General features: G+C 44.5%; 2 protein-coding genes across 8 annotated transcripts in view; one reads left to right on the top strand and one right to left on the bottom strand.

The window, feature by feature from the left end:
- Positions 1 to 4,135, bottom strand: part of HMG20A (high mobility group 20A) — a 38,947-nt gene extending 34,812 nt beyond the window's left edge. Inside the window, exons 1-2 of one of the 3 annotated variants that reach the window (XM_031505766.3) lie at positions 4,066 to 4,135; positions 2,452 to 2,569 (exon numbers count right to left, since the gene is read on the bottom strand). The gene's annotated coding sequence lies outside the window, so the exon portion shown is untranslated. Of the gene's footprint in view, positions 1 to 2,451; positions 2,570 to 2,654; positions 3,372 to 4,065 lie in introns of those variants that run through there. The other 2 variants (XM_085588466.1, XM_031505767.3) reach the window with 2 other exon arrangements.
- Positions 4,136 to 4,601: 466 nt separating this feature from the next.
- PEAK1 (pseudopodium enriched atypical kinase 1) overlaps positions 4,602 to 12,095 on the top strand; it is a 110,113-nt gene continuing 102,619 nt past the window's right edge. For 2 of the 5 annotated variants that reach the window (XM_021543420.4, XM_021543413.4), the window contains exon 1: positions 4,602 to 4,758. The gene's annotated coding sequence lies outside the window, so the exon portion shown is untranslated. Of the gene's footprint in view, positions 4,759 to 5,096; positions 11,279 to 12,095 lie in introns of those variants that run through there. The other 3 variants (XM_021543417.4, XM_021543416.4, XM_021543419.4) reach the window with 2 other exon arrangements.

Genomic DNA, 12,095 nt, shown 5'->3' with positions numbered 1-12,095 from the left:
AGAGACAGCCAAATCAGACCTGCCTTAATCACTATTTGGTTAAGACTGAGAGCCCCTCCAAACAAAGCCTGGCAAGTTCTACAGATGACATTTTGAAGGGCAGTTAAAAACTGTTTCCTTTCTTTTGGCTGCAAACAATCCCTCAGACACCACCGTATAATTAAAGCTATGAATTTATCATCTTTTCGTATTTGAACACAATAATAAAACAAAAGTAGTCTTTTCCCCTGTTAATTCACTAAATTGTTGAGAAATCCTCTGTGTTTTGCACTTGTTAGGGGAAGAAAAAAAAAATGTAAAAAAAATCCAGAAATAAATCCTGTCAGTCTTAAGCCTCTTGAAGTCAACTAATAACCAACACTTTGACTACCCTCATTCTCTTATGCACGTCACACATTTTTATTGACAGCAAGAAAGCTTTCTACTACTCAGTCTTGTGACTAAACCATCTTTTGTCATTTTCATGCTATCTCAGTATCCTGAACTGCAGGCTAAGGATGCCCATTGCTCATCTCATTAATTATCCCAGTCATGATGCATAAAAGGCACATTGCAGTGTCTTAGATTTACACTCCCTTTTACATGAAGAGACAGTATAGACAATGCAAGACATAAGAATTTCAAAAACAGTGAAACATAAGGTTTATTTTGCAATTCACTGTATGCCAGGAAAGATATATTGTCCAAAAAGACTGAAATCAGTCAGCCAAAGTCAGCTCTTGCCACAGTCTCCTGCAAAACAGTGCAAGATTTCTTGTTTCTAGGATTAAAATCATTAATGAAGGCAACACAGCACAGGCTCCTTTTAACATATTTACTATTAAAACACTCTTGCGAATAATGTTCCTAATGTTTCTGAAAGACAGGTTTCTTTCCAAATACATCAAAATTTGCAAAAGTAAGGTCAAGGAACAAGGAAGATTTCCTAATAAATTCAGAACTTGGAAGAAATTCAGGTATTCCACAGTTAAGTGGTTTTGTTTCCCTGTAACACAGAATGAAGATTTCTCACAAATAAACACATTCATAAGTAGGTGTAGACCTTCCGAAATCAAATGTCAGTCTCAGCTTTGCCCCTAACAGCTATGAACAATGCAAGTTATTCCTTTAACAAGAATTAGTCATCTGTGGGATTAATGTGCATACAAATAGCTTTACCATATACATCCCAGCAATCCCATTATGCAAGAGATTAAAACAGACTGGTCTGGAAATGAAATGCTTGCCACCAGCCCCTGGCAGGAACACTGTCAGTGCAGGCACAAACCCAGATCTGGCTGGTTTGCCCTCTCAGAATTCAAGGTCCAGTATCAGACTACAAGTTTGCACCACAGAATACAGAATTCGGAATACAGAAGGGACCCACAAGGACCATCGAGGCCAGCTCCCAGTAAAAACTAACAGCTACCATCAGAGCCAACAGCTGTGCTGCTGATGCCACTGGACATGAAGGAGCCACTCCTGGAGTCAGACAACACAATATGGCCAACACTGCTCACCTTGCCATGGAGCCTGACCTACATCAATAAAGCTTTAGCTACCAGTTGACTGTGTATTTCAAATAGCCATCAACTAGCCTTACCTGCTTTCATAAACCAATCCTCTCAAAAAAACAGTGGCTTCTGAAAACAAACTACACTTAGTAATTCATACCTCATGTTGAATTGTGTTTATTGATCACTCTTCTTGTCTTAAAAATAGCAGAAGTTTAACAGCTCCCAAGAACATAAGAAACATTTCCCCTCTCTTTCTAAGGGAAATCATGGAAGTAAAAAAATTTAAAAAGCTAGAAAGAATTCAGAGAGCAACTTCATTTTGGGACTCCCAAGCCACTCGCATTTCAGATTGAAACAGCATTTTATTAAAGGTACATGAACAACTGGGGGAAAAAAAAAAAAAGACAACCTTTCTGTATTCACCTACTGCACTCAAAATTGTACAGGCCTGTTTCTTTGAGTCACCCATCCCTCCCACAGATCATTATCAAGAGGGTCTCTATTACTTTATTCTCTAACAATTCCTCAAAGCACATGCCACAACACTCAAAAACACCAAGCACAGCTCTGTGTGCATGGCAGCAATACTTAAATTTTTCACCCACAGCCTGGAGAGGGCAGGAGGGTGAAACAGCAAGAATTCAGAAACTTGTATGAGCCTGTAAACTTGAGAAAAATCCCATTGAATAACTGGTCCTAAAACAGTTTATTTATTCCTATTTAGTCAAGAAGAAGCAATTAGCATGGAAAGGCTGAGCCGGTGTGGCAGGTGAGGAGACACACCCTGCTAATGGGCACTGGATACTGAGTGACCCTTTATTTAACTTCACTGGGAACAGACACTAACAAAGGTTACAAAGTCAAGCCCAGCACATCAGTGCACAATGTTCTCCATTCCTGTGCTCTGATACTTAAAGTAACATCGTGATGCTGTACAAGCAAAAGCACAGCTCACAGTCAGTGCTGGCATCCAGCAATCCAGAAGCACGGGGCGATCAGCTCCTCTCCTCAGTTCTGGGGGCAGTCCTGGCCAGCCATACACAGCAAGCCTGAGCTGGGCCAGGGAAGATCCCCTGCAAGAGCAGAAGGTGGAAAACAGTGAGAATCTCTCTCCTTGTGGTTGCTTTACTGCAGAGCACCAGAAATTGTTATAGTCACCTTCTAACAGTTAGGTACACCCAGGAGCTGGACCCAAGCCTCAGGTACCTAAAGGAACACAATTCTCTGCTCTCTTTTTTGAGCCACAAATGTTATCACCACATACCCTCTGTGTGCCCCGCCACGGGCAACCAAAGGAACAAAAAATCCACTTATAACCAAGACAGTGTGGTCAGATCACACAACCTCTCATTTTTCTGTTTTGAAAACTACTGGGATCCTAAATAAAAGTTAACTTAGGATTTTAAAGACTAATCAAAATACTCTGTTTTGCACACCATTTCTAAGCCAAACTTCTCAAGTTCTATTTCAAGGCATGCCGGATTTCTAAGGACAGGGGGGAAAAAAATTATCAGATTACCCCAATTTCCTGAACTCGGAATTATATTCCACCAAGTGATATAGTTCTGTAAATACAAAATATCTCATCCCTTCTAACAGACATATGATACAGGTGTGAAAAAAGCCAAGAGAAGGTAAAAAAGCATTTCACTATCATTTTACCATCTTCAAATAGGTTGTACCCCTGCACACGTGGCCAGGATTAAAAAAGAAAACATATTTCTTTTCATCGGCAGTTTATGTTTACATTCTTTAGAATGATGACTTCAGAAGAATTTGCACAGTGGTCAAGGGGGTCATATGCAAAGCAAACCAAAAATCTGCATTTTCTGCAGCTTTATGAAATAATGTCTTAAAATACCATCTCTGTTTCACTTTTGTCTTATCCTTTCTCAATTTCTATGTCTGAGTACGTTTTATAATCTATCAGAAGAGTACTACGTGTAGATAACTGATGAACCAATAAATTTACATATTTGAGAGAGGCATGATAAAAAGCATTCTTTATTGACAGGAATGGGCAGCCAAAAACGCTGAAGGACGCTACTCTAGAGAGCAGGAGCTCTTTTATTTATATTCGCCCTGCCCTTCCTCCTTTCCACTCTCGCGCTGGTTTTCCAGAGGACGGGAATGAATGGCGCCTCGCAAGGCACGTGGCCCCGGTGTCTTCAGCCCCAGGGCCGGGGCTTCTTTTTACCACCTCGACACAAGAGACTCACTCCCCCAGGGACGGGGAACTGAATGTGGAAACCTGGACAGAAGTATAAGAAAACCACGCTATAATAAATCACCTGCTTGACAAGGGAACGTTAAGTGGACCTACAGAAAGGACACATAAATAGAACCAAGGGAGCCATGAAATATCGCTTTGGGGGAACCGTGGAAAGATATATAATGGAGAATACGGAAAGCCAAGCACTTAGACCCTCATCCGGTTCTTCCCCCTCACCCCCCGTGAGCTCCGGCGGCTCCCCCAGCCCCCCTCACGGCGGGCCACAGCACCCGCAGCCGCCCGCCGACTCCTTGCCGGCCGAGGAGGGGCGGCGGGCCCGCGGCCGTCCCCACTGACCTGCCGGCGGCGGCTCTGGCGCAGGGCCGGGGTCCCGGGGGCGGCCGCGTCCCCTCAGCCGGGTCCCCTCAGCCCGCGCAGCCGCCGCGCGTCCCGCACGCGCCCGCCGCCTTACAACTCCGCCTGCTCGGATCCCTCCGCTCCCGCCTCAGAGCGGCCCTCTCGCCTCCCCCAGAGGAGCCCCTCGGGAGAAGGCCCACAAAGCCGAGAGGGCTCCCGGCTCAGCGCCCGCCGCTCCGCTCCCTCAGCGGCCCAGCGCGAGGCTGGAGCTCAAACCACGCAGCGGGACTACTTCACCACCGCAGGCGGAAGCACACACTTTCTGCACACGCACGCGCGAGATGACGGTACGTATTTAAAGGCCCGCGCGCGGTGCGCATCGGGAATTGTAGTCTTATCACGGCGGTTCCCCTGGCCGCCCGAGGGCCTCGCGCCGCCCCGCGATGGCGCCACGCCCTCTCGCTGCCGGCGGCCAATGAGCGATCGGGGGGCGGGGCTCCCCGCCGCGGTGCGCGCGCGGGGGGCGGCACCCGGAGTTGGTTGTTGCGCGCGGGCGCGGCGGTCGCAGCCCCGTCCCGGGAGCCGCGTCCTCGGCGGGCCCGGCGGGAACGGCACCGAGCCCGCACGGAGCCGCCTGGGCGCAGCCGCCGCCTCCTCGCGGGAGGCGCCGCGGGGCCGGGGAGCCCCTGCCAGGTGAGGGGCGGGAGGGGGTGACGACCCCTCGCGCCGTGAGGGGAGGCCGGGGGGCGGCGGCGGTGGTCCGCTTTCCTCCGCGGGGCCGCGGGCGGGGGCACCGAGCGGGGCTCCGGCGAGGCGCGGCCGCCGCCTGCCCGTCACTCCCTCCCCTCGGGTCCCCCGGCGCCCCTCGCCCCGCCGCGGTCCCGGTCGCGGCGGCGCCCGCAGAGCCCGTCTGGCGCCGGCAGCCGCGCCGGGGCCCCGCGGGGCCGCGCCGCCCTCGCCCCCGCTGGCGGCGCGGGGCCCCGGTGCTCGCCGGCAGCCCCGGCGCTGCCCGAGCCCGCAGCGCGGCCGGGAGCGTGCGGCGCGGGCCCGCGCCCCGCCGGGGAGCGCCTGCCCCGCGCTGACACCTTCGAGGAATTTCCCGGGATAAAGCTGCTGTGGGTGCCGGGTGGATGCTGTTCCTGCCGGGGCTCTGTCCGTGCTCTGTTATTATTACGAATTACTGACTTGAAAGGCTTTACGTGTTAGCGTGTACGTGTGTAGCTGCATTCCATCCTCTCGGTCCTTTCTCTCGAAGGTTATTTTGGATTTGTATGTGGGTCGGTCTGTTTGCCAGTTTTTACTGAGGGTGAAGTTGAGGCTGGGCTGGGAAAGCTGGGATTTGCGCTGGGACAGCAAATGAAATGATGTGAATACTTTGCAGTTCTGTTAGTTGTGGAGCAGCTGATATTTGATGCAGAATGGCCAGGCTGCTCCAAGGTGAGCACAGGGGCAAGGGGGAATGTCGTCTGGTGGATCTCTGACTTCGAATTTAATAGGGGGGTCCTTCTCAGAGATCATAGTTTGTGTTTGCTTTAGGTCTTTGCCATTTACTTTTATAGAGCTCATTCTTCTTTAATTGCTTTCTAAGTGCCTCCAAAGTTTTTCCCCTTCCTCACTGAGGCTTAAAGGCTGTCTAATGTCTGCTAAAACACTTCATTCCCAGATATTTACAGAAAAAATAACATACAGAGATATATGGGCATGAAGGAAAGAACACACAGATGTTTTAGGAAACAAGACTTTATGGAATTCCAATAATTAGTTTCTATAGTTAGAAAGTTTACTTTAACTTGCTTAAATTGCCAGCTGAACAGCTACCTTTGTGACGAACTGCGTGTACTTCCTTCTGTGTGACTTATGACTTAAAACCTCCTCTAGACAGACTGAATCAAGAGGTGTAGCAAGAGCAGCAAATACTTGTGGAGATTGTACATGATTGTATGGAATTGTTAGAGCTCTTAATCTAGTTTCATACTGGCTTAAAAGCTTGTGTCTGTAAAGTAGGTGAGTTGTTTTATCCAGATGAAGCATCTTCCTGGCAGAGTTACTGCTCAGTGTGTTTTCAGGAAAACTTTGTTTTATTCTCTAAAATACAGAACTATGCAAGAAGGAATTACCAGTTTTCCATGAGTAACTTTCCATGATTAATCTTATGTATTCATTTCCTGATGGCTTTACCTTATTGCTAGATTATCCCATGTAGATGACTTCATTCACAGACTTCCTAAAATACCTTTTTAAACAGATCTCTTTGGCCTAACTACACCTTCCTCACCTGAACAGCAGTGACAGGTGGGGTGTGATTCCTGAGCCTGGGCAGGAGCTGCCAGCTGCAGAACAAAGAGCCAGCAGACTTTGCTGCCTGGCCTGGCTGCAGGTAGGCACTTTAACTCAGCTGCAATTCATAATGGATGCAAGGTTTGATTTAGAGCATACAGTTAGTTTGAAGGAGCAGCATTTCCTACATATCTGCCAGTTTTATGGTTCTTTCAGTGAAAGAGAGCAAAGGGACAAAATACCATTTCAACTTCTTGAGTAATTTGTGTTTCTGACTTTTCAGCTCTTTAGAAAATCCATTTCCAGGCATGTTTACTAATATATGTATTATTTCCTGTTTACTTTCCAAGTAAGGGAATTGGTTGGAATCAGCAACTTAAAGAAAAATAAAGGGGGGGGGGGGTGTTTCTATTTGTCTAAATGACTCCTAAATGTTGACTAATTTTTTTTCCTCTAAACAAGATAGTAAAATATTATGATAGCTATTATAATCTATTGATAAGGGTCATAGACATCGACAGTTACTGTTAACCTTCTGTATCATGCTAGGAAAAATATGTATGTGGAAAGCTTAGTCTAAGTTAACAACTTGTAACATGTTTTCTCTACCTTGTTTCTGAACGTAACCGCCTGTGTGTCTCCTTTCCTTTTCCCTTTTCCTGTTTAGTCTTTGCTCTTAGGCTCCCTTTTCCCTCCAGCTGCCCCTCATCCCGGTTTAGGATCACACTATCCCATCTCTGCTAATGGCCCATGTTGTCTTTGCCCTTTTTTCTGAAGAGATAAGGATCTGCAGCTTTCCTCCGTGTCACTGCTTCTCTTGTTCTGATTGCTCTCTGATGAGGTTGGCTTGGTTTCAGGCGGTGTTAATAGTTTTTTTTTTAAGTGAGGCTGTTGGAGCCTCTCTTGCCCAGCCCCGGAGCAGGGAGCCCAGAGGATTGCCAGGCAGGGCTCCGAGGTGAGGGCTGTCTCCTGCCACCCCGCTGCCCCCACTTGCTGTGCTGCTGCAGGAATCCTGCCCAGCTGCTCCCTCCCGTGCAGTCGGTGTGTCAGAGCTGACATTCGGGTACGGGCAGGGCATTGAAATGCAAATGCCTCGGCTCTGACGGGGACGTGGTGCTGCGCTGCTGGAAAGCACTGGGAAGGTTGTGGAGTACCTGTGGTGTGAAAGGAGATGGTAAACAAAACAATTGACAGGGAAACTAAAAATTTAACTTTCTTATATCTCTGCTATTAACATTTCCAGATGTTTTTAACCTACTTTGAGGACAAAAGTAATAATCTGTAGAACATGTTTTGGTTTAATAGTTGAAGCAAAGTTGAGAGAGAGAATGTCAAGTTATTCGTAGCCATATGTCAAATTTACTGGCTGTTAGTGGCAGCCAAAAATCACCAGTGAGGGAAATTCTACTCTCTATGTATGTAAAGTACCATGGATTTTGGAGAAGATGTGTAGCCCCAGACCCATGGGAAAAGGCTTTGGGTTCTCCATGCTGATACCTGGAGGGATGGCTGGAGCCCGTTCTGTGAGTGCATTACTTGTGACAGGCTGGTGCAGAGACCTTGTCTGCAGAGCCTTGCTTGGCATTACCAGTCTTCCCACCTTCCTGTGCTCCCACACAGCCGCTGTGTGAGGACCAGAGTTGCACTGGGATTTACATTGGCCTAAGGCTGAAATACTTCCATTGTTTCATATGGATCAGCACAATAATGCAGAATTTCCATTACCATACAGTTTTAACTCTAGAGTGGAAAAATACAGGCTGCAAACTGGAGTAAGAGTTGCTAGTTGACTTTTACTGTTTTAAAGCAGGTTAAAGTGGAGCAAGTCAACAGTGTACACTGAGGAGAACATGACTGCTTTAGAATTTCTACAACATCAGCGACAAAGATAAATTACTTGTTTTTACTTGGTAACAATTCTAACTAGTTGTCTAATATTTGAGCTGAAATTTCCATAAATTGTGGTCTAGTGCTGTGGGTTCTGTGTTATCCAAATAAAAAGCAGAAATTATAAACTGTGTAAGAAATTTTCAGTTTTCCTTTTGCCCGAGATAGAAAAGTAGCTGAGTGACTCAAGCAATTTCTTTTCCCATATCTCTTTAAGTGGACTGAGTTGATTTGAGATTGCCTGATAGTGCAAAATGTGGATAGAGGAAAACTACACAGTGGGTGTAACTCTGAGGTCACCTTCTTTGAATTGAATTTCTTTTGGGATGCATTCAGCTATTATAAAAGTTACCATGTTAACTCACCAAGTTACAAAATGGTTTTTACCACAAATGTTTTTAAGTTTGTCTATTCAGATGACAACAAGAACAACAGGATTTCAGAACCCCTGGGATCCTCAGTCATCATTTATTTCCTCCTAGTAATCACATATTGCTGTGCAGGATGAGGACAAACTCAGTTTTGAGCCATACCACTTAGAGAAGTGTTTTGTAATCAATCTGTAATGGATTTCCTTTTATAAGTCTTTGATTGTGGGAAAATCGGAGGGGGGGAAGTATTTTATCTACATAAAGTGTAAAAAAATATAAATATTATCTGGGAAAGACATTTTAAAATCTTTCCATTTTTGGACTTTATCTCGTATTTTCCTTAGGAGTAATATTTTACTTAAGAACCTTATATGTGCTTAAATATAAATGCTGGGAAATGCTCAACTGTCTTAATGCAGTCACTGTTGACTGCAGGAGACATTTTTAGCAAAGTTTTTGAAATCACAGTAAACAAATGGATAAAAATCATGCCAGGCTAAACATTGTTGGCTTCTAGCAATACTTGTTTTAGTAACATCTTGTCTGAGATGCCAGTTCAGTGTGGTGCTAAAAAGTAAGATCACTGACTTGATAAAGTTAGTGCTATTTCAGAAAATACTGCTACTAGCACAGAAGTTGCCAAAGCAACATTATTGGTGTTCAGGCAGATTTAGGTTATTGTATTGTTGGCTACAGGTTTTGTAGGAAGCTGTTTAGTGTTCACAGTTTGACCTTCCATGTTTTTGTAAAACTGATCTCAATCCTAAAATGTTCCCTCTTGGATGCATGCCTGTATTTACACAGGCCTCTCTACAAAGCTCCCCAGAGGAGGAAGACAGTCTGTAATGCAGGAGATGTAAGTTCTGCATGTATATATTTATATCCAGTCTTCCAGCTCCGAGGGTCTTGCTGTCAGAAAAACCTTCAAACACGTTTAAAAGACATTTAAATCTTACAGTATAAACATGAACAAATATAGACATCCTTCCACACTGACTTCATGTATATTGCCTCTTAGCATAAGTCTCTGTACATATCACAGATGCTCTTATTGTTGTCTCAGCTGCCAAATTTCCTCTTTGTGGGTATCATTGTTCTGCTTTTATACTTGTTGGTGTCCTTTTTGGGGGGTTTTGTGGTGCAGCAAGAAGAAGAAGAGTGTTAAAAATAGATAATCTTCCCCCCAGATTGGCCAGGAAATTCAGAAGCATGTGTGTGAAGGTAATAGAGACACTTCAAATTTCAGTGCCTCTGGAGCTGAGGTTGTCCTTGGATAACTGTTAAGGTTTTTGCACCTTTTTCTTCCCCTCAGTTCTGCCTTTCTCTCTACCTTGTTTTACCAAATAGCCTTCTGCAGAGTGCCCTCTGAGCCTGTTTGGCATCCTGTTAAAAATCACTGATTCTCTCTGTAAAGGCTCAGAATTACATCAGTATTGCTTTAATAAAGTTTGAAGTTTAATGCAAATATATACAAGCTCAGAGAGAATCAATATTAGTCCAGGAGTTTTCCACAGGGGAGTAAGTCATGTTGTGTAATTGTTTTTCCATTTGCTTTAAACCTTGCTAATTGTCCTTCTGGGCCTTCCTCATCTAGATTGGGTAGTTTTCCTTAAAAACAGGTTGCACAATATTCCCCAGTCTGAGACTTCTAAGGCTGTAACTATATGGTTAAGGACTGTGACTCCTGCCATTTGGAATGATCTTTGGAGGAGATAGTTTATTTAATTACTTTTGTTCCATAAACTGTAGACATTCTCAGTTTTTGGAAGCAGGGAAGACAGCTCCTAGTAAAGATGTAGAGAGTGGGGGGCACATGAGAGAGCTGCCAGTGTGATCATTTGCACATGTTGTGATTGTGCAACAGCTTGTGGTATGTTGTAGTCAGTGGAAGAATTCACTGAACTTGGTGTTAAACACACATCCAACGCAAAAATGCTGACTATTTTAGAGCTTTGTATATGTAAAATTGTATTTTCATACTTTTTAGTGGTGATTTTTAATTTGTTTTTAATGTGGAATATCAGATTGTTAGCAATAAGTCTCAAACCTGCTATGCTGCTATGAAGTTGTCATAACATACCTTTCAATTGTAACAATGAAAATTTGAAAGTTATTGCAGACCTTGAAGTGAGACAGATTCAGATTTAAAAAACAATATTTTTGGCTAGAGAAGATTGCTTGGGAAGCACAGAAAACGAAGGCGTGTTAGGGCAAATCTCGCTGAGGCTCCTGTTCCTCTGAATTTTGCCTGGTAAGTATTTCATGTGCAGCAAAAGCAGCATCCCTGTGAGAAAAAATGTCAGCAGAAGCAGAGCTCAGAGCTTCCCCTGTATGTCATTTACCCCATGATTCTGGCACTTCCATGCCATATCCTAATTGGCATCTCGCTTCATGAACCTGTGGCAGGCAGGGTCATGGTTCCTTACAAGTTAACCCACTTATCTTCTCAGAGCAGCAGCAGATCTCTTCCAAGGGTGGTTGTTTTAGTGGAGTTGTTCAGTAACTGGTGCATCAGGAGGAGTGTTGCACTCTGGTACATAAAGTACCTGTTTTTAGCAGCTGGTAGAGAGACACTGTTAGTAACAGTTGCCATGAAAAACCTCCTGCAACAGCATTAAGGAGAGATTGCAGAGTGGTTTAGATGGAGATTCCTCAGCCTCACTGGAGCTTTAGTCGTGGTGAGTTCTCCTGTGTTCTGCATAATTCTCTCTTGTTCTGCTTGTTGGAGTGTGGGAAGTGTTTGATTGTTGCTTTTAAAGAGAGAAGCTGAATCAGGTTCCCTTCTGATGGGTATTGCCATCAGCATCACAAGGGAATTCAGTAAATGCATTCTTTACATACACAACTGCAAATCATACTGGATTGCATAATGTTGTAAATAGCAAGAAGCGGTGCATAAAAAAAAAGGTGCCCAGTTATCACTCCTCTTTTTTTTTTTTTCTTCAAGGCTGTAATTTTTCTCTGTAGTATTTGATAGTGATAACATTGGTGGCGTTTTTCCTACTGTGTCCTTTGCAAATTGACTTCATTGCTTATGGTTGTACATTATCTTTGTTTATCAGTGTAAATCAACAGTGCTATTCCTGAACGATGGAGATAACAACAGACCTTTTGAAGCCAAATTTGCAGAGTGAGAAACAGTGTTGTACAGAAACATGGTGGAAAAGATAAACCAGCACAGGTTATCAGGGAGTTCTGCTCAGACCCCCCAGAGGGGATGATGGAAATGCTGTGGAATAATGGTATTTTCTAAAGTGCTTCTGCACAATTGCTGGGGCAGCTGGAATATTCATGCATACACTAATAATTCTTAGGAGAAATGAAAGCAAACAGGTGATATACCAGAGCAACAGCAATTAAATAAGTGGGAATTAGATTTAATAGATCAAATGTTACATAATTGGGTTTTTCCCCTGGAGTTCAGTTTCTGCTGTTCAATATTGGTCTGTCTACATAGAGAGCTAACTTGGCGTGCTTTTATTGAAAAGTATTTAA

This window comes from Lonchura striata, chromosome 10, assembly GCF_050655825.1.
Source record: "Lonchura striata isolate lonStrDom1 chromosome 10, ASM5065582v1, whole genome shotgun sequence".
Taxonomy (NCBI): domain Eukaryota; kingdom Metazoa; phylum Chordata; class Aves; order Passeriformes; family Estrildidae; genus Lonchura; species Lonchura striata.
This window is presented reverse-complemented; position numbering and strand designations above follow the sequence as displayed.